Genomic DNA, 22,583 nt, shown 5'->3' with positions numbered 1-22,583 from the left:
TGTATGAGGGGGCTCAGGGCAGGGAATTGGGGCACAGGTGGGGTGTAGAGTTCAGGAGGGGGCTCAAGGAAGGGGTGAAGCAGGGGTGTGGACTGTGGGAGGGGGCTCAGGGCAGGGGTTGGGGTGCAGGGTGTGTGAGGGGGCTTAGGACAGGGAGTTGGGGTGCAGGAGGGGTGCAGACTGGAAGGGGGCTTAGGGCAGGGTTTGGGATGCAGGAAGTGGCAGGGGGATCAGGGCAGGGGATTGGGGTGCAGGAAGGGTGTGGCAGGGGCTCAAGGAAGCGGGTTGCAGTGCAGGAGGGGTACGGGGTGTACAAAGGGGCTCAGGGCAGGGAATTGGGGTGTGAGGTGCAGGCAGGGGCTTAGGGCAGGGAGTGGGTGCAGGAGGGGTGTGAGGTGCAGGCAGAGGGCTCAAGTCAGGGGGTTGGGGTGCACCGGGTACAGCAGGGAGCTTGGTGCAGGAGGAGTGCAGGGTGTACAAGGGGGCTCAGTGCAGGGAGTTGGGGTACAAGGCGCAGGCAGGGGACTTAAGGCAGAGAGTTGGGGGGTGGGGTACAGGAGGGGTTCAGGGTCTGGCCTGGCCTCCCTTATCTCAAACGGATCTGGGGTAGCAGCACTGGTACCAGGGCCAGGGCAGGCTCCCTCCATGCCTGCCCTGTCCCCAGCCCCGCACTGCTCACAGAAGCGCTGAGGCCCCTGGGGCAGGGGGCATGGAGGGCTTCTCATGTACTGCCCTTGCCCCCTCAAGGTACCTTCCCCGAAACTCCCACTGGCCACGGTTCCCTGTTTCCGGCCAGTGGGAGCTGTGGGGAGCAGTGCCTGGAGGCAATGCACGGAGCCATCTGCCCCCCAGCTCGGAGGCCGCAGGGACATGAAGCACTGTGGGCCAGATCCAAAGCCCTGAGGGGCCGCGGCTGGCCCATGGGCTGTAGTTTACCTACCCTGGTCTTGACTCTCACAAACACAGCTTAGCAAATTGCGGGAAAAAAATGTTGTGAAAATGTGTTGACCCTTAGAAGAGAAATTAGACTCAGTTGAGGTACTGACCTGCCACTCCTTGAGCTCTAGGAACACCCAAGCCCCACTTGTGCAAATTCTCATCAAAAGTGATTTTTAGATTGAAAAGCTGAAACATTAACTGCAAGTGCTGATATTTAGGAGGAGAGCACTGCACTGAGAATATAACCATTGGGATGGTTATTGTAGGGTCTCTAGTGGGTACAGGTGTTGTAACCAGTCTGGTTTGTTGTTGTAGGTCTACCCAAAGCATTATTATTTTGGCAGGGCAGGAAGGTTGCAGACACCCCTCATGTTACCAGGGAGGTGGGATGGGGGGGAAGGTCACAGAGAACTGATGGGTCTCTCCTCCAGAGGGCATCCCCTGTGCCATCTCTGCTGGAATCTGCCAAGGGCCCATCCACACCAGAGATGCTGATCCTGAGCTGCTCCTCCAAGCTGCGGCTGCTGGAGGGGACACTACGGAGGGGCCTGCCTGATACATTGCTGGTGACAAGGACCGATCTTTTTTCCCACGTGCCACTTCCTGGGATAGGGATGGGAGCAGGCCACAAAGTTCCCTCTCCCCAAGGTGATGGGGTGGAGATTTGGCTGGCTGGGGGCAAGACCCTGCCCCCAGGTGCTGACTGCTGTCCCAGCCACCCCCTCCCCACTCACATCTCCTGTCTCCCAAACTCCAAATCCAGCAAATTCCTGCTGCTCACCCAGTGTAGCCGGCAGGACCTTCCCAGCCAGTCACAGGGCAGATTGGCTCCATATCGAACAGTTACAGCACAGGCAGGCTCTGTGCCAGCCGGTCACTGCATGGGCAAGCTCTGTGCCAGCCGAGCAAAGACCTGGGTAGCTCTGGCTCCCTCTATGATTCCATGTCATCACAGGGCTCAAGTGTGTGTGGGGGTCACCAGCCCCTTTGTCGCCCCTCCTCCATGCTCAAGGTCTCCCCTGCGATCCCAGGCCAGAACCAACAAATAAGGAGTCAGACCCTTAAATCAGGAGAGTAAGCTCAGGGATGTGGTTAGAGACAGGCCCTGCCGTGGCCCTTGTCCCTCATGCTCCCTTCCCCATATCTTTCCCCTCCATATCCCTACCCCCTCCCTGCCCCTCACCCCAACCTCTAGCATCTCCCACATCCCCCACTCGCTCCCCAATCACCTCTCCTTGCTGGTTCTCACATTCCCCTGCCCTGCCGTCTCTAATTCCCATAGTCTGGGGCACCCGTCTTCCCAGGCCTCAGCCCCCTGAAATCATTGTGAGGTGGTGGCCTTCTTAACTAAGGGCAGCCTGTGGTGTCAGCCCCATTGGCAGGGATGGGAGAGGGAGGCCATGTTGGAAATGGGCAAAAACCTCACTTAATATGCAGAAGATCAGAAGATGCTGAACCCCCCGCCCCCCAATAAATACTGGGTGGCTCCAAATGGAGTTCTGAAGTGGGAATTGCTCCCTCTCCCACAGCTCTGACCCCCACCACCTCTATGTGTCTGACAGGTCTATGGCACTGTGATGACCATAAACCGGGGGAACCCGGCTGCGCAGGAGGTGCTGGTGGATTCATGGCCTGAGTTCAAAGTCGTCTTCACCCAGCCGTGCAGAGAGGTGAAGCCCCTCAGCCACCACGCTGCACCTGGGGACAGGATGATTCGGGAGGATGTAGAATGGGACTCAAGACCTTTCCTCTCTAGGGGACCCCAGGATAGGGGGCCAGATTGGCTCAGGGAGAGGACAGGGACTGGGATTCAGGGCCCTTCCTCTTCAAGGGGCCACAGGGTTGAGGCAAGCTGGCTGGTGGCTGGGAATGGGATAAGCAGCCCTTCCCCTCTAGGGGAGCCCAGGTCAGGGACCAGGCTAGTTCGGTGGAGAGGGGGCAGGCCAATCAGTCATACCATTGGGAATTCTCCTGTCTTGGCTGTATGTCTCCCCCAACAGGTGGCATTGGCTGACTCTGATTTGTACACCAACACACACACAGTGTACTACCGGGACCTAGATGCCTGCTGTGCCCTGCTGGCCAGTGCAGGTGCTGTCAACTGGGGACAGACCTTCCGCATCCTTGGTAACTTGTGCCCCAAAGCATCTGGGAGAGGCTCACAGCAACTGAACATATATGTCCTGTCTGGGTCAACCCCAGGATCCCACCCTACAATGACAGCCCCAAAGCCCTCTGCTCCCTGCAGGCTGCAAGGCTGCTCCCAGGAGCCGTATGCAGGGCAGGAACATATGGGGTAGCCCCTTGACAGTGCTGGGCTGGGGTCAGCTCACCTGACCACATCCTCTTCCCCGAGGGCTGGGGCTGGGGATTTGGAAGCTCAGACTCCTGCCCCTCCCAACCCGTGTGCCAGGCTGGGCTCCCCACACATATGGGCCCTTTTGTTACCACCATTCAGTCCCTTTCCCCACTGCTCATGGCCCATCGCTACCCCCTGCAGGGGTCTGGGATGGAGTGTACGAAGTCTCCAAGGACATCACCGAGGCTAAGGGGATCAAGCTGGAGGTGTTGCGCTACTTCACTTATTTTCACCCAGATCCCAGCTCCATGCCTGAGATCCGGTCAGTGTCCGCATGTGTCACAGGGCCCCAAAGGGAGTGTGCTAGGGAAAGAAGCAGCCTAAGAGTTGGGGGCATTGGCCAGCATGGCATTGGGATTAAGATCACCAGACAGCAAGCATGAAAAATTGGGACAGGGAGTGGGGGGTAATAGGCACCTATAAGACAAAGCCCCAAATATCAGGACTGTCCCTATAAAATTGGGACATCTGGTCACCCTAACTGGGATGCCCAAGATCTGGCCAACCATTCCTTATGCAGGGCCTAGGACACTGAGGTCCTGTTGCCACCAGCAGAATATCAGTGGGATTGACACTGAGCCCAACCTCCCTCAGGGACCCTGCAGGGACTGGGGAGCATAGCCAGATTCGTGTGGGGCCAGCCATGGGGAGGGGTATCCCTCTTCAGCTCCTGCACAGGGCCCCCAGCCTGTGCCAGGAAACCCTGAGGCAAATGGATTCTATGCCACCAATGGGGCCCTATGCGCAGCCACTGGGGACCAGGCACTCCTTCAATCAGCCAGCCCTGGCAGGGCTTGGGCAGAGAGAGACCGCGCTCCCCTGATCTCTGCACTACATCTCACCTTGCCCAGGATGGAGAGGAATCTTCCCTGCCCACAGCCCTTTCAGGCCTTGTCTTCCCACTCAGGCAGGGGCAGATACCCTGGTGGCACTTTTGGGATGGAGGGGTTTCTTATCAGGAAGGGGAATGAGACACTCAGTTCTAATGAGAAGAGATATTAGACAGCTTCGCCACCGTATCGGTAAGAGAGAAAAGGCCCTGTGTCCCATTCTGCACCCCGTGAGCCAGCAGGTCCCCCTGTTCTGGGGCCAGATCAGAGCTAGCACCCCCTAGGAGGGAAAGGCCCTGTATCCCATTTCCCATCCCCCAAGCAAGGCAGCTTCCTCCCCTCTCTACTTGGCTCTGTTATCCCCCTCTCCTGAGTCCCACAAGTTTGGCCAGGTCTGGATCCCATCTTACAATGATCTTCATGGGAATCCCCCCCTGTCCTGGGGGGAAGCCCAGTCTGACTGACTGCCTCTCCCACACGCCCCACTGGGGGAAGAGTAGCCAATCAGAGCTGCTGCAGTAAGAGGTCCCTGCCCCTCCCTATCCCTGAGGTAACATGACACCTTCTCATGGGATGGGTTGGGGCAAGAGGAAGCAGAAATTGCTCAGCATCAGGGTGGTTCCACTCACTCCTCCCCCACCCCTCTTGTGAGCAAAGGGGACAGCATGGTGTCCCTGTTCACCCCTTCCCTGGGTCACCCAGCTGCAGCCCCCACAGGGCTGAGAGGGGTGGAAGAACACCAGGAGGTGCAGAGGGGAATCTGGGAGGGGGCTGGGATGGGCAGGACTGGAGACAGAGTTGATGAGTGCCTGTGTGGGGGCAGAACTGATGGGGAAGAATGATTTGCTAGGCAACAGATGGGCAGATATTGGGATAGGAGAATCTGCAGTGAGGCCCATATCACCATAGTAAATCTGGGATTGCTCGTAATACTGATCATGTCAGATCCAAGGGTTGGGGCCAGGGGAGTTCAGCTGTCAAGGGAGACCAGCAATCACAGTGTCATAGTTTTAAAAAACCTCATGATGTTAAGGCCATCTCATGATTCTGAGGTGTCACTCTGATCGCTGACCTTTGGGGCTTTGCCGTGCTGCTTTCTGCCCCCCTCGGCTGGACCCTGCCATAAGGCTCTCGTCCTTGGATGTCTCCCACGCTGACCTGCTGAATGGTACGTGGAGCTTTGGAGGGAAAGAGAAAAACAGGAAATACCTGGCCACCCTGATCCGTCACTTTCCCAGTGTCTGCCTGCTGGATTCTGATGGCCACCCAGTCAGCTGGATCACTTCATACCCATTTGGTGCAATGGGGCCTGGCTACACTTTGCCCCAGCATCGGAGGCGTGGCTATATGGTGATGCTGAATAATTTGTTAGCCAAGCGGTTGCATGCACTAGGCTATCCCAGCTACGGCTATATGGCCATTGAGAACTACCCCATGCAGAGGTTGCAGGAGAGGCAGGGCTTCCAGCACCAGCCCAACCTGTGGTACGTCATTCTTCACAACCCAGCAGTGGTGAAAGCCCCCACGTTAACCCCAGACCAGCACCAGGCACAGCCCCCATGTGAGTCCCCAGCCCAACCACCCAAGGGACCTGATAAGGGAAGGGGGAAGGGGAGTCTGGGGATCATTGTTGGCCAAGTGGAATCAGTAACATCTCCCAGCTGTAGCCTCACATGGGGCCTGCTACCCCCAGCCTCACAGCCTTGCCCTCCTCCCAGCCCTATACCCACTTTTAAAGGGTCTATCCTACTCTGCAGAGCCCATAACTTGTTCTCCTTAATGGACCCTATCACCTCAGACCCATACACACAGCATCCCCATCTCACTTCCCCTACACTACCCCATCCCAGTTCCTCTTCCAGACACTGCAGCAATGGCTCAATGATCTTCCACATAATCTAGCTACATGCTCACCTGCCTCCTGCATCTGCTCTGCTGCTCCTCCTCCCTTGCTTTCCCTGAGACAACCTGCTCAGCGTATTGCATCCCTAACTCCTTCACAGTCAGTGTGTCACCCTCCCCGAGATATCTTCCCTGGATCTCTCTCTCTCCCCCACTTTCCTAGGGCTTCTAACATCTCTTGCTGTTCAACCCTGCTCTCATCAGTTCTTTCCTCATCTCATGGGGAATACAAGTTGGGGCAGCTTTAAGCGGGGTGGGAGGGGCTGGGAAATAGATCCCCATTCAGCAACGTCTCCTTGAGCACAGTGCGCCTGGCATGATGCTTCTAACCAATGATGGATCTAGCTGTTCCGCATGGATACTAATGAGCCCAAGAGTGTTCCCATGCAAAGGACTCCCTCAAGGGCCAGTCTGTCTCAGTAACTCAAGGGTTATATACCTCCTGGGGATATTGATTATCCTCAAACCAAACTTCACTATCCCCAAGGACTCCTGGCCTGAGGTCACACTCAAAAGCAATCCAGATGTGTTAAATTCAGCACCACATAGCCACAACACCCAAATCCCTTTAACTCCACCCACCAACGTTGACCGATAGCAGGAAGCATTTTGGGCTCTGTGATCCCAGCTGCAATTAAACTGATTGTTGAAGATACCTTTGAGTATTTCCTCTTTGCGGCATCACTCCCTGGCACAGCTGGGACCACGTGGGTGAGGGGGAAGGTAGAGTTACAGCTAGGGCCACACAACAGTTTCCCAATTTTGAAACCACTTTTCAAATGAAATTTTCCCAAAAAAGATTCTGCTTGTTCCCAGTATCGGCTTTGTGTCCAGACACTGAGGGCCTGAAAACGAAAGTGTTCTGGGTGCGTAACCTGGTCTGCGGGGTCGTGTCTGCAGCAACAAATGTCAGGTCCAATATCTAGGGCTTCCTTTGGAAAGCTAAGCAATAGCACCAGTTGGAGCCATCCTATCAAATTTCTAGGATCACTAAATATCATCCCTGGAGTGACTTTAAGAGACAAACTGAGAGTGTGTGAAACAAGAAGAACTTTGTTAGAGGGGACAGGGAAACCAGCGCCCAACTGGGGAGAGCTCAGCAATAACATACCTCTCTGCACTTATGAATAATAAGTAAACAGCCAGTCCTGCCCCTTAGTGTCTCCAGCTGTGTCCTCTGATTCAGTTCCCGACCCACAACCACTGAACAGATGCCCCTTCAGCAGTGGTTTCCTCCTCCACTACGCTCCACTCACAGTTTGCTGTCCAACTGTTGGCCTCGTCCCAGAGCCTGGCATCAGACAGACCTATGCCCTATCCTTTGAGAAATGCCAGCTGGGACAGCCTCCAGGCTCCACCACCCCACCCAGCTCTGGTGATTTCAGCCTCGTTTGCGTGGGGTAAGGAAGGGCTGCCCAGGGCTCCCTCATCCCTGCTGCCACCCTCTGCTGCTTTGGCAAAGGGCCACCTCGGTGCTGCCTCCCAGTGAAGAGTTTTCCAACTTCAAATCTGACTCCCTCCCCACCTGCCCATATCTCCGGCAGATCCACAGCACCACAATGAATATAAATTGCAGGAACCTGGCTGGGCACAAAGTGCTGGTGGATTCACAACCCTAGTTCAAAGCCATTATTACCCAGCGACAGACAGAAGCGTCCCCCTTCAGCTACCACGCTGCACCCAGGTGGCCAGGCTGGTTCAGGGAGTGAGGAATGGGACACAGGGCCTTTTTCCCCTCTAGGGTGCCTCCGGACAGAGGTCTGACTGACTTGGAGGAGGTGGGGAGGAGGAGTGGGCAAATCAATCATTCTATTGGGAGTTCCCCTTTAGCCTTTCGGCTCTATGTCTCCCACGGCAGGTGGCATAAGACAACTCTGACTTCTACAACAACATGTACGCAGAGATCTACCAGGCCCTTCTGAGCAGCGTGGGCATGATCAACTGAGGTTAGGCCTTCTGCATCCACGGCAATGTCTGGGGCTGTCTCCTCCTGAGTCCCACAGTCACTGCATGCCCCCCTACCATCTGGGGCCAAACTCCAGCCAGCCCCAACACTGCCAGACCCTGAGTCTCCAGGTCCACACATTCCCACCAGGCTGCTCCCATGTGCCCCATGATCTCAGGACTAGATTGCCTCACTTGTTGCAGGCTCACTTTCATGAGACCAGCATGCCAGTGGGTCAGCTTGGTCCCCTCTCCTCCCCACATTCCAAGCTGGGCCTCCAACAGCCACGTTCCCCATCAGGACTGTCACTGCTCAAGGCCTGTCTCCACCTCCTGCAGGGCTCCAGGATGGTGTGTATGAGGCCTTCACGGACATCACCAGGGCCAAGGGGGTGCAGCTGGAGGCATCCAACTACTTCACCTACCTCCACTAGATCCCAGCACCATGCCTGAGATCTGGTCAGTGTCTGCTTGGGGGTGGGAACAGTGAGGTGGACAGAGTCACTGGAAGACCCACAGACTGGCCAGCAGGCCCTATTCCTCACCTCATCTAGGCCCCAAGCACAGGGGCTTGTGATGCCAATGGCAGTATCCCACTGGGATGGGCACTGCACACACAGCCTGTTCTCTGGCTGCTCAGGGACCCCACAGACACTGGACAGCTCAGGCACAGGTGTGTGTGTGTGTGTGTGTGTGTGTGTGTGTGTGTGTGTGTGTGTGTGTAAGACTCGTGATTCCCCAACACCAGAGGTGTCATTTCAGAAAAACTCAGGGGGCAGGAAGAGCAAAGCTGTGTTTGACTATTACAGGATCAGTCAGGTGGAGCAAAAAGTGAAGCTGATAGTCCTATGCGGAAAGGACAAGCCAAGGTCTAGAGGGACAATGGCCTCCCTTGCTCCACAGCACATGATGGCCCTGCCAAACAGTTGCCCAGCTTGCATTCCTGGAGACCTGCACCCTGGCAAGCAGCCTAAGCAGAGCACAGACAGCTACCAGCCACTTGCCCCATGTTGTGGCTCCTCCAGCCACAAGAACCCCCCGAGGGCAGGGGCATCTTTCCTCCCCAATGCTGGTTCAGTCACTCAGGCTCCCAGCAAAGGGCCTGGCTCCAGGGGATGCTCTGGGAATGGGACAAAGCTTCCCTGAGGAGATACCCCCTCTGAGACTCGCAAAGCTGCTCCCACCTGTGTTACAATGACACAGTGCTGCTCCCATCTGTGTTACCAGGGAAAGGTCCCATGCTTCCCACTTCTCTGAGCCAATCAGTTCCCAAGACCCAGGGTCGGATCAGAGCCAGCACCCATTGAGGGGAAAGGCCCCATGTCCAATTCCCCACCTCCTGAGCCAGTCTGTACCTCCCTTCCCTTGGTTCCTCTACCCTGCTTCTTTGTGCTCCCCAGGCTGGACTCTGCTCTGAGGCTCTTATCCCTGGACATCTCCCATGCCGACCTGCTGAATGAGACATGGCCCTTTGTGGGGGCTGAGCAGAGCCGGCGGTTTCTGGCCAACCTGATTTACTGTTTCTCCAGCTTCTGCTTCCAGAATGCCCAGAGCAGCCCGGGGCAGGGGTGGGGGGCGTGGGGGGGCGGGGCACAAGAATTCTCCAGCCCTGGCCTCCTCCGCCTTTCACCATCCCCTGGCACCCCAGCATGGTGCATTCAGGAGTAGCCCTGGACAGAACTAAAGCAGCGTGGCTCAGGTGGGGCCTGAGCTCCTCCCCGCTCAGAGCCACATGGTAAAGGGGTGGGTCTGCAAGCTCCGATCCCGCCAGAGTTATGCCGCTGCAGTGCTGTCCAGGGGCCAGGGCAGCTCCTGGATGTGGCACGCTGAGGCTCCAAGAGAGGGGAGAGGCGGGGATAATCCAAGAGCGACCCTGGACAGAGCTAAAGTGGCATGGCTCCAGCAGGGCCTGAGCTCCTCCCTGCTTGGAGTCACGTGGTAAGGGGATGCAGCTGCAAGCTCCTGGCTGCCTGGCGGAAGCTCAGGCCCCTCTGAAGCGACACTGCTGCAGCGCTGTCAAGGGCCGCTCCTGGATGTGGCGTGCTGAGCCCCCGAGAGACGGGGGAGGTGGGGGTAAGCAGCAGGGCCAGGGGGGTTGGATAAGAGGCAAGGAGTCCCAGGGACAGGGAAGGGGCAGAGGTTCGTGGGGGGCGGTCAGAGGACAGGGAATGGGGGGTTGGATTGTGGGCATTCTGGCGGTCTGTCAGGACTCTGCGGGGGGGGTAGATAGGGGTCGGGGCAGTCAGAGAACAGAGGGGTTGGTGGGGGTGGGGTCTCGGGTGGTGGTTGGGGAGGGAGTCTCAGGGGGTGGTGAGGGGACAAGGAGCAAGATGGGTCAGGGATTCTGAGGAGGGAAGTCGGGGGGCAGGAAGTGGATGGAGGTTGAATGGGGGCAGTTTGAGGCTTGCAGGCAGCTATTTAACACAAAGAGCCAAGCTGTTATCTTTTCCATGGGGAAGAGATCACATGAGAAGAGCAATATCCTACACCACCTACCTCCTTCCCAATCCTACCAAGGGAGACTCCTCCCTCCCCTGCATTCACCGAGGCTCCAGAGGGGTTAATTCAGTGGTTCTCAAACTTTAGTACTGGTGACCACTTTCACATAGCAAACCTCTGAGTGTGAACTCCCCCCCCCCTTATCAATTAAAAACACTTTTTAAATATATATGTAGGACTATTATAAATGCTGGAGGCAAAATAGGGTTTGAGGTGGAGGCTGACAGCTCACAACCCCCAGTAATAACCTCATGACCCCCTGAGGGGTCCTGACCCCCAGTTTGAGAACCCCTGGGTTAATTTAATTTTAGCACTCTGTGTCCATTCACATGCATGTTCTATTTTGAGCATTTCAGTTTTCACAACATAGGCTCATCCCAGATTCTGGAACAAGCTCAAATGCTCAGTTCGTGGAGTATGTACATACACTATACTAAAGACAAACCCACAGTAACCATCTCCAGTTTGTGAGGGACCCTGTGGAGCCAGTCTCTTGGAAACAGATACCTTTATGGAGGTTAAGCCCATTAATAGTTATTAGCCAGGATGGGTAAGGAATGCTGTCCCTAGCCTCTGTTTGTCAGAGGATGGAGATGGATGGCAAGAGAGAGATCACTTGATCATTACCTGTTAGGTTCACTCCCTCTGGGGCACTTGGCATTGACCACTGTCGGTTGACAGGATACTGGGGTGGATGGACCTTTGGTCTGACCCAGTATGGCCATTCTTATGTTCTAAGCTAAATGAACCCAAAGTTATGGAGACACATATAAGTCAAGAAAGCCGGCAGAGTATCAGAAAAGTGGAAAAATCTCTGACTGGATGGGCTCAGGCATTTGGGCACAAGCTGAGGTGGTTCAAAAGTTTTGGATTTTTTTTTAAACAGAATTTCTTTATTGTTTCTTTAAACAAACACAGCAAGCAGCAAATATTTGGCCACACACTTCTGAAACCCCAAACCATGTTCAGGTTTTGGCAGACTAATTTCAGCTTTTCAATTAAAAAAACCACAACAAATTTTGAAGGAAAGCAGACATTGTCCATGATTTTTTTCTGTTTTTTAAAAACCCCCAGTTTTCGATCCAAAAGAAGTTTTGACAGAAAATTTTTATCCAGCCCTTTTAAAGAGCTTTAGTGCCTTTTAGCACTAGCTGATGCTGAGAACCAGTGATACCTTGTAAAGGTGACTTGAAAAGAAGTTCTGTCGAAACTGGGTTTGTGCGTAGATGTGGAAGTTTTTAAATGTTTATTTTTCCCCAAGGCTGCCCGGGGGGGTGGCGGGGGGGCAGGGGTGAAGTGGGGTAATTGTCTTGGGCCCCACACAGGCCCCCACAGGAATATAGTATTCTATAATATTGCAACTTTTTTTTTATTGAAGGGGCCCCTGAAATTGCTTTGCCCCAGGCCCCCTGAATCCTCTGGGCAGTCCTGTGGATGCCACTAGCCACCCTGTTAGCTGGAGCCTCATGGACCCCTTTGGTGCCACAGCTCACTGCTACACCCTGCCCCAGCACCATAGGTGCGGCTACATGCGGGTGCTCAGCACCACGGCAGCCATCTTTGGCCACATGGCCCTGGACAACTTCCCCATATAGAGGCTGCAGGAGAGCCAGGGCTTCCAGCACCAGCCCAGCCTGTGCCATCATTATCCACAGCCCAGAGCCAGTGACAGCTCCTGTCTGAGACCCCTGACCCAGCACCAGCCACCACCTCCTACCTAAGTCTCCTTCTCCAGCAACCTCCATGGGGCAGGGCTGAGGACCAACAGGGTGGGCACTCCATTGGGCCCCATGGAACTAGAAACATCTCCCATCTCGCCAGCACCTCTCTGTAACATATGGCAGAGCTTTGACCTTGCTCCCATGGGTCCTGCGCTTCTAGGCGGTTTATGCTAGCCTCAGTGGCGCACTGTGACCCTCCACGTAGCCCTTCTCTCTCTAGGGCCAGGGTTACAGTCTACTAAGCCCTTTTCATCATAGGCCTGCAAGGAGGTTGGTGAGAGAACTCTCACAGTCTCTGTTGTCCCTGGGAGCTTATTTCAGAACAGTTTAGCCTTCTGTCCTGACAGGGGCCTGACTTCCCCTCCCAGGAGGTGTTCCTGTAGTGGTGGGTTGCGGGGAACCCGGGCCCGCCCTCTACTCTGGGTTCTGGCCCAGGGACCCTAATGGTAGCAGCTGTTGGCAGCCAACCTTTCACCGCCAGACTTGCTACATTTCCCTGGGCCACTTCCCCACAGCCCTCATGCTTCTCCCTTCTTCACCTTTACCTTAGGTTTCCCTTAACGATGGTTTGAGGGTGTCTTCATTAACCAGCCCTTTAACCACATTTCCTTTCCTCTGGCTCCCTGGCTCTCTCCTGCCTGACTGGAGTGAGCCCGTTTTATAGTATCTGCTGGGCCTTAATTAGAGTCAGGTGGTCTCATTAACTTAATGGCCTCACCTGACTCTTTGCAGGTTAATTAGAGTCAGGTGTTCTCATTAGCTTGGAGCAGCCCCTGCTTTGGTCAGTCAGGGAACAGAAAACTGTTAATCCAGTGGCCAGTATATCTGCCTTCTGCTATTCTGCTGTACCCAAATGGCCTGGGTCTATCACACATAACACATACCAGCCTCATGGTGCGGGGGCTACCAAATTCATGCTCCATATGGGTCAATATCAGGGGATTTTAAAAATCGTAAACTTCACAGTTCCAGATATTTAAATCTGACATTTCACGATGTTGAAATCGTAGGGATTCCTGACTCAAAATGCAGCTTTGGGGCCAGGTTGCAAGGCCATTGTAGAGGGGGTCACTGCCTTCAGAGCTGGGTTGCCAGAGAAAAGTGGCTGCTGGCCAGGAGCCCAGCTCTGAAGGCAGTGGTGCCACCACCAGCAGTGGAGGAGTGAGGGTGGCATAGTATGAGAGGGACCATCACTTTTTTGGGAGAGGAAGGGCTGGTCTTAGGGGTGGGCAACAGTCTTCATGGTCAGAGGTCAGCCATTCCAAAGCCCCTTAAGCCTCTGAGTGCTGGGACCAGGGCAGGGAGGGGCAGGGCTGGGGGTTCCTACCATGTACTGAGCTCCAGCTGCTAATACCATCCATGCTGGGGTGAGATGGGTCTTCCGTTTCCCCTGCATGGGCCGCTCCCTGGGGCAGGTTAGAGCCACCTCCAGGATCTTCCCCTGCTTTCAGGAAGCACCAAGCCTGATGGCTGGGAACCCAGCTCTGAAGGGAGCACGACCGCCAGCAGCAGCACTCAAGTGAGGGTGGCCACCCTTACATTTGTGCTACCACCACCTGCAGCACAGAAGTAAGACTGGCAATATCATACCTTGCCACCCTTGCTTCTGCACTGCTGCCTGCAGTGGTGATGCCTTCAGAGCTGGAAGGCCCAAGAGCAGTGGCTGCTGGCTGGGATCCCAGCACTGAGAGCAGTGCTGCCACCACCAGCAGCACAGAGGTAAGGCTGGCATAGTATTGGAGGGGCTGTCACTTTGGGGGACAGGGCAAGACAGGTCCAGCCTTATGGATGGACAACCCCCAGGGTGCTGTGGCACACACACAGCCAGCCCAAGGCCCCTTTAACCACTGAGTGGTAGGTCTGGAACCGGGAAGGGGCAGGTTTAGGACACCGCAGCCGAGGGCTCCTCCTGTGTGCCAGTCTCTACACTTCAACCTCCAGCACCTCGCCTGCCCTCAGGAAGCTGCTGCTAATGGCAGTGCAGTAGTGAGGGTGGAAATACCATACCATGAACACTTATTTCTGGGCTGCTGCTGGTGGCAGTGCTGCTTTCCGAGCTGGGCTCCCGGCCTGCAGCCGTCACTCTCCAGCCGCCCTGCTTGTGAGGCACCACAGCAGCCCAGAATTGAGGGTTCATGATATGGTATACCAAATCCTGCAACCCTGTACAATAGCCAGATTTCCTGAGGTAGACCGGATTTCATGATCTGTAATGCATTTTTCCCAGCTGTGAATTTGGTAGGGTTCAGTAGCCTCCCTGGGTGGAACTTACTCTGAGTACTATAAACATAGCACCCTGTAGTCCAGCTTCCCTTCGCTGCCCCCTTCCTTGGCTTGTAGACATCCTAGCAACTGTAACAATCTCTCACCCAATAAAACTATATGCCAGCCACAGCTCACAGGCCAGTATCAATGTGGTTGAATGGCTTTAAGTTCATATCCAAACCCAGAGAGAAGTCTGAGAACAAACCATTCTTGCTGCTACAATCTGACTCTGCCAAAGGGGTTTTTAATCTCGTTATTTGGAGCTGTGGGGGAAATATAATTGCAAGATGGCAGAAGATTCAGCAGGTGCTTAAACTAGTAACAAATAAATAAATGCTATTTGTGAAAGTTTGCTGTGACGGGGAATTAGGAGGCAGGGCGAAATAGGGGTAGAAGGGACTGGGGCTGCAGCAAAGGGAGGGGAACTATGGAGAGTGGGATATTGGGACAGGATATAAGGTGGTGGGAGGGAGGCTGAGCAGATCTGAGTCATGCCGCTATTCTTCCCTCCCATATGTGCCCTGAGGTCTGGGAGGGGGGGTCTCACACCTTCAACCCTTCCCAAGATACTTTCCAATGCATAAAAAGACCTTAACAATATACAACGCTGGTGCTGACCCTTGGGTGGGGGGGGGCATTTTATTGTGACACTGGGGATCTGGAGATAGCAAAGCAGCTGCTGATGATTAATTTCGTACAATTTTACAGCTGAGTGCCGGGTTGGCTACAGTTAAAATTGAGTAGGCTTCTGTTTAAAACCAATTCTTCTAAGTGCTCTGAAATCCCCATGCTTACTTGGATTGTCTTGAAATTTGGGCTGCCTCCTGGAGGTATGGAGTCGGGGGAGTGATAGAGTGACCACACATCACATTTTGGTCTACATCATGCAGACAGTGCTACAGGTAGAAGAACTGTCGCTGCAGCGTTTTCAGTGTAGACACAGCTTGATCCTGTTCCACATCACATCTGTTTAATTTTACAACCCCTTCAACCTCCAACCCTTCAGGTACATGATGCCATCTAACACTACACTGTCATTTACCTTTCATGCATACCCACCTCACTGATAACCGTCTTCCAGGCAGGAAGACCCTGTGCCTCATTAGTGACACAATGTGTACAACTCAGCACTGGAATGAGGCAAAATACATCTCTCAGGGTATCTGTGAACCTTTCCTTCGATCACACACTGTGGAGGAGGAGCAGGAAGAGGGGCTCACCTCTGTTGAAGGGAACAGCCCCCCCAAGCCACCTCATCTCAATCACAGCTCTTCTCAGCTGCTCCAGCTAACCACTCCTCCATTCAGTACAGCAACATGTAACGCGCTGAGGACAGCTGGAGCCCAGGGGCTTTTGGCAGCTCCAGGGGCAGAGTTAAGGGCCATGGGCAGGCACGTTAACTCCTCATTGCTTGGTTTTCAGATGTGAGAGTTTTGCCGGGCTTGGCATTCTGGAAGGGCGCATGGAACTTCTGGGCAACATTAACTCCGTGGTTTGCCAGTGACTTAGCATGCAAGGGAGCAGGAGACATGGACACAGCTCTGCTGCAGCTTAGAACAAAGACACGGGGTGTGAGGAAGGCGACTGTGTTTGTGAGAACCCCAGAGATTCAGCATCCCAGGAACTCACAGAGGGATGCAGAGACAAAAGGAGGGCGATTCAAGATCAGTCCCACAGAGTTGCTGCGGCCAACATGGCCTCTGCCTTCAGCTCGGGTTCTCTGACGCTGGATTCCAGCTAAGTAATAAATATGACATTAGGTCATTGCAGATACTGATTGCATTGCTCTTGGCGGGTAATGAACCATGACAGCCACATCCCAGAGCGCTTCCATCTTGTTGTAGGTGAAACCTGCCCAGACTGGATCCCATGACCCCTCCCCAATGCTGATAGAAACCCATGTGAAATCCCAGCCTCTGCATAAGCAAAACAAGCACAGAGTGTAGGGCACACACTCCTCGGGGGACAGGGCTGGGAGAGACACAGGCCAGAGGGAAGGATGCAGCCAAGGAGAGAGGCCCAGAATGGAGGCTCCCATGCCAGCAGAACCGTCTACCAAAGGAAGAGACAGAGTTAGCAGAGCTGCTATGCAGGAGCCCAGGTCTGGGACAGCAGGGACTGTGGGTCAGGACAGAGGGGCGCCAGCAGAGATGGTTTGCCCATGCCCCACTCCTGGCTGTGCTCGTGTTTCTTCAGAATTGTACACCACTGGCCTCAGGAAATCATTTCACCCCTGGCTGCCCATGGAAGGCACCTCATCATGCCTTGTGACTTCAGGGAGATACCCCTGGCTGAGGGCCAGACACAGACTCTGCTAATGGTTCATTTGCTCCCATTTGCTCAGGATTAAGAGGCTGGAGCAGTACTCAACGGAGAGATCCAGCAGAGACGGGACCAGGTGCTGCCAGGCAGGGACCGCACTGTTTTCTCTGGGACTGCTCCTTACCTTAGCGCAGAGACTGCCCAGATGAGGCAGGTCTTGGGATGCATCAGATGAGGTATTTCCAGTAGAGATAAGGAGGTGTTAGTACCATTATACAAGACGCTGGTGAGACCTCATCTGGAATACTGTGTGCAGTTCTGGTCTCCTATGTTTAAGAAGGATGAATTCAAACTGGAAGAGGTACAGAGAAGGGCTACTAGGATGATCCGAGGAATGGAAAACCTGTCATATGAAAGGAGACTTAAAGAACTCAGCTTGTTTAGCCTAACCAAAAGAAGGCTGAGGGGGGATATGATTGCTCTCTATAAATATATCAGAGGAATAAATACCAGGGAGAGAGAGGAATTATTTAAGCTCAGTACCAATATGGACACAAGAACAAATGGATATAAACTGGCCATCAGGAAGTTTAGACTTGAAATTAGACAAAGATTTCTAACCATCAGAGGAGTGAAGTTCTGGAACAGCCTTCCAAGGGGAGCGGTGGGGGCGAAAGACATATCTGGCTTCAAGACTAAGCTTGATAAGTTTATGAAGGGGACGATATGATGGGATAGCCTAATTTTGGCAATTAATTGATCTTTGACTATTAGTGGTAAATATGCCCAATGGCCTGCGATGAGATGTTAGATGGGGTGGGATCTGAGTTACTACAGAGAATTCTTTCCTGGGTGCTGGCTGGTGAATCTTGCCCACATGCTCGGGGTTTAACTGATCACCATATTTGGGGTCAGGAAGGAATTTTCCTCCAGGGCAGATTGGCAGAGACCCTGGGTTTTTTTTTGCCTTCCTCTGCAGCGTGGGGCACGATGCCAGAGGAGGCAGGAAGCCTGCTTTAGCCCCACCATGCCACCAACTGGACTTTTACTGACCTGTCAGTGGTGCTGACTGGAGCCACCAGGGTCTGTGAAAACGATGCCTGGCAACCCTGACCCAGCCATGGTCAGGGTCACAGACAGGCTTTCCCCTGTGATATCAGCCCAGGGGTCAGACACCAAAAATCAGGAGAGTAATGCCGGAGTAGAGGGCAGGAGACCACCATCTTCCCTGGCCTCGGCACACTGAAATCACTGTGTGGTGGTAGCCATCTTGAGTAAGGGCAGCCTGTGGTGTCAGCCCCATTGGCAGGGATTGGAGAGGGTGGCTATTTTGAAGAAGGGCAAAAAATTGCCAAAGTGCAGAAGATCACAAGACACTGAACCCCCCCCCCAATAAACATTGGGAAGCTCCTGACAGAGTCATGAGAGCTGGAATTGCTGCCCAGCCCCTAGCTCTAACCTCCACCATATCCATGTCACCGGCAGGTCCATGACGCTGTGATGACCATAAATTGTGGGAATCTGGTAGCGCAGGAGATGCTGGTGGACTTGTGGCTTTAGTTCAAAGCTGTCCTGACATGGCCATGCAAAGAGGTACCGCCCTCAGACACCGTGCTGCACCTGGGTGTCCTGGCTCTCTCAGGTGCTGGGGAGTGGGACCTGCGGCCTCTCCCCTCTGGGTGGGCCATGGTATGAGGGCCAGGCTAGCTCAGGGGGCAGGGATTGGGATTCAGTTCCGTTCCTCTCTAGGTGGCCCCAGGGTAGGGATCAAACTGGTTCAGAGGGGCAGGGATTGGTATTAAAGACCTTTCCACTCTACAGCAGTAGTTCTCAATCTTTTGGGGCTTAGGACCCATTTGTAACTGTTGTGACCCGGTAAATAGTCTGGGGGTGGAGACCCTGGAGTAGTTTCTGTCGGATTCTGTCCCCTGTGCGGGGTAGGGTCCTGCCTAGCACTCACCTCAAAATGGCAGCTCCTGTGGTGTGGGGAAGGCTGGGCTTGGCTCTTTCCTCTGGCCATTGCCACCTCCAGGGTTTCAGTGCCACTCAGGTTTGGTCCCAACCCCCTGACTGGACCAAATTTGTGAGAGTGGAGTTGTGCCCTGGCTCATGGGGCTGCAGTGCCACTCACTCAAATTTGGCCTCCCATCATCATAGCGGTTGAGCCAAACCTGAATGCCACCGGGACCCAAGAGGCTGCAGTGCCTGTAGCAGGGAAGTGAGTTCTGCCAGTGCCATGGACAGTAGCCACAGGAGCAGCCATGTGACTGTTTCAAATATTCTGGCAACACATTTTTGTGTCCTGACCCAGAGGTTGAGAAACCCAATCACCTCTCTGCACTTACGAATAATAAGTAAACACCCAGTTCTTCCCCTTAGTGTCTCCAGCTGTGTCCTCTGATTCAGTTCCCCACCTACAACCACTGAACAGATGCCCATTCAGCAGTGGTTTCCTCCTCCACTATGCTCCACTCACGGTTTGCTGTCAGCTGTTGGCCTTGTCCCAGAGCCTGGCATCAGACAGGCCTGTGCCCTATCCTTTGCAAAATGCCAGCTGGGTGCCACCACATGCCACAGCTCTGACAGCCACAAGGGTTGCCCAGGCAGTAGTGCAAGGTGATGGAGCCTGGGGACTGGCCCGGCTGGTATAAGTACAGATAGGTGATTTCAGCCTCATTTGCATAGGGTAAGGGAGGGCTGCCCAGAGCTCCCTCCACCCTGCTGTCATCCTCTGCCGCTTTGGAAAAGAGCCACTTTGATGCAGCCTCCCAATGAAGAGTTTTCTGACTTTGCAAAATTTGACACTCCTCCCGCCATGCCTCTGGCAGATCACAGCACCGTGATGGACATAAACTGCAGGAACCTGTACTTTCAAGATTGTCCCAGGCTGGGGATCTGGAGATAGCAAAGCAGCTGCTGCTGGTTAATTTCATACAATTTTACAGCTGAGTGCCAGGTTGGCTCTGGGTAAAATAGAGAAGGCTTCTGTTTAAAACCAATTTTTTTAAGTGCTCTGAAATCCCCATGCTAACTTGGATAGTCTTGAAATTTGGAGTGCCTCCTGTGGGTCTGAGGTAGGGTTAGCGACCCACATTTGAGATCATTTAACAGGTTCCTGAACTACAGCCACCTGCCATCTGAAAAAACAGCTTTTCTTCAAGTTCCCAGCTTTTACCAATGGTTTTTACACACACCTGCCTTCAAAAATGCTGATGCCTTAATGGGATGGGAAGGAGAGGGTGAAGTGGAAATACTGGTGGGAGGACAGGGGAGGGGGGCTGTATGTTGCAGGAGATGGTGGGCGGGATGGGAGAGAGAGACACGCCCATCTTTTTACACATGTAATAAATAGCCACCAAGTTTTTGGGTCATAAACCAACTATACACTCCAAACATTACAAAAGGAGGGAGAGCTAAGATGGATTCCACAGAGCTGGGGGTATTGAGGCAGTTGTTGCTGCCAACACAAACTCTGCCTTCAGCTCAGCTTTGCCAAGCCAATCTGAGGATTCTCTGATGCCAGATTCCAGCTGAATAAGAAACGTGACACCATGTTGCTGCAGATACAGACTGCATTGCTCTCGGCAGGTAAGGACCGTGACAGACCCATGCCAAGCCCAGCCCAGAACCCATGGCTGCTCCCCAATGCTGATAGGGACCATGCGAGATCCAGGCTATGGCATGGATGTAACAAGGAAAGAGTGTCCCAGGGTACACAACCCTTGGAGGAACAGGGCTGGGAGTGACACAGAGCCGAGGCAAAGACGAAGCCAAGCAGAGGGGCTTAGACTGAGGGCTCCCAACACAACCCTCAATCAAAGCAATAGACAGAAACTGCAAGCTAGGAAGGAGCTTCAGTGGGGGAGCCCAGGGCAGGGACAGCAGGAGCTGTGGGTCGGACTCAGGTTTGAGGGGCACCAGAAGAACTTGTTTCCCCATGTCCCACGCCTGGCTGTGCTCACGTTGTCATAAACAGATAGCTAAGGGTTAATGTCTCTTTCACCTGAAACACCTGACCAGAAAACCAATCAGGAAACCGGATTTTTTCAACTTTGGGTGGAGGGAAGTGTGTGTCGGAGTCTTTTGTCTGTCTGCCTGCTGTCTCTGAGCTTTGGAGAAGTAGTTCTATTTTCTAGTCTTCTGTTTCTAAGTGTAAGGACAAAGAGATCAGATAGTAAGTTCTATGGTTTCTTTTCTTTGGTATTTGCATGAATATAAGTGCTGGAGTGCTTTGATTTGTATTCTTTTTGAATAAGGCTGTTTATTCAATATTCTTTTAAGCAATTGACCCTGTGTTGTATCATCTAAATACAGAGAGCACATTTGTATGTATTTTTCTTTCTTTTTATATAAAGTTTTCTTTTAAGACCTGTTGGAGTTTTTCTTTACTTCAGGGAAATTAAGTCTGTACTCACCAGGGAATTGGTGGGAGGAAGAAATCAAGGGGAGAGCTGTGTGTTGGATTGCTAGCCTGATTTGGCATTTCCTCTGGGTGAAGAGGAAAGTGCTTTTGTTCCAGGATTGGGAACGGAGAGGGGGAATCACTCTGCGTAGTTTCACAGAGCTTGTGTCTGTGTATCTCTCCAGGAGCATCTGGAGGGGGGAAGGGAAAAAGGATTATTTCCCTTTGTTGTGAGACTCAAGGGATTTGGGTCTTGGGGTCCCCAGGGAAGGTTTTTCAGTGGGACCAGAGTGCCCCAAAACACTCTAATTTTTTGGGTGGTGGCAGCAGTACCAGGTCCAAGCTGGTAACTAAGCTTGGAGGTTTTCATGCTAACCCCCATATTTTGGACGCTAAGGTCCAGAATCTGGGAATAAGGTTATGATATGGTGTGCAGCGGCGGGATATAGACAGAATCCAGAAGCCAGTAGGAATATTATATTTTTCTTTTCTCTGCTAAGGGCTTTTTAGCAGAGAGAAACAGTTTGGTTTTAAAAGGGAACCAGAGAGAATTTTTTTTTTCTGCTCTCTCTAGCAGTTTGTGGTTTGCATGTTAAGCGAGAAGACTGTTGAGGGTCTTTTGTCATGCAATAGCCCTCCCATTAGGAGGCAAGTACCAGCACTTATATGCATGCAAATAAAGTGGTTTTTCTGGTTTCCCTTCATTGAACATTAGCTAGAGAGAGAAAGGGAAAAAAGCACTGTTGCTAGGCAGACTTCAGGAGGCAACAGAGCCTGCAGTTCAACAGAGAAACACCGGAGGGCACCCCAACACAAGAAAACAGGAACCATGTCTACTAGGACAAAAATGGAGGCTGAAGACCAATTAAAAGAAGCTGAACACAGGCGACAACTGGAAATAAAACAAAAAGAGATGGAGATAAAAGAAAAGGAAGAAAGCATCAAACTGGCAGCCTTCCAAAGAGAACAGGCAGCCCAAGAGGCAGCACACAAAAGAAAACTAGAGGAAGAAGAGGTGGCCCACCGCCGAGAAATGGAAAAAACAACAAAAAGAGAATGAAGAGAAGGAAAAACAGAGAAAACATGAACTGGAGATGGCAAAAGCTGGGCTGCATGTGCCAGCCAACCCTAACAACCCGGCGCCAATTATTGCTCCACAGCACAGGAAATTTCCCACCTACAAGGCAGGTGATGACACCGAGGCCTTCTTGGAAAATTTTGAAAGAGCCTGTCTTGGGTACAGCATCCCCGAAGACCAGTACATGGTAGAATTAAGGCCACACCTCAGTGGACCTTTAGCAGAGGTGGCAGCTGAAATGCCCAAGCCGCAAATGAACGACTATAAACTTTTTCAAACCAAGGCCAGATACAGGATGGGGATAACCCCAGATCATGCCCGTCGGCGCTTCAGAACCCAAAAATGGAAACCAGAGGTGTCATTTCCCAAACACGCCTACTAC

The 22,583-nt window shown here is 53.2% G+C and overlaps 1 pseudogene; it reads left to right on the top strand.

Annotated features, from left to right (window-relative positions):
• The first annotated feature begins 1,382 nt into the window (after positions 1-1,382).
• Positions 1,383-12,068, top strand: LOC115651249 (annotated as a pseudogene).
• Positions 12,069-22,583: the final 10,515 nt, after the last annotated feature.

This window comes from Gopherus evgoodei, chromosome 4, assembly GCF_007399415.2.
Source record: "Gopherus evgoodei ecotype Sinaloan lineage chromosome 4, rGopEvg1_v1.p, whole genome shotgun sequence".
Taxonomy (NCBI): Eukaryota; Metazoa; Chordata; order Testudines; family Testudinidae; genus Gopherus; species Gopherus evgoodei.
Note: the sequence above shows the minus strand (reverse complement) of the source record. Positions and strands in the feature narration are given on the sequence as shown.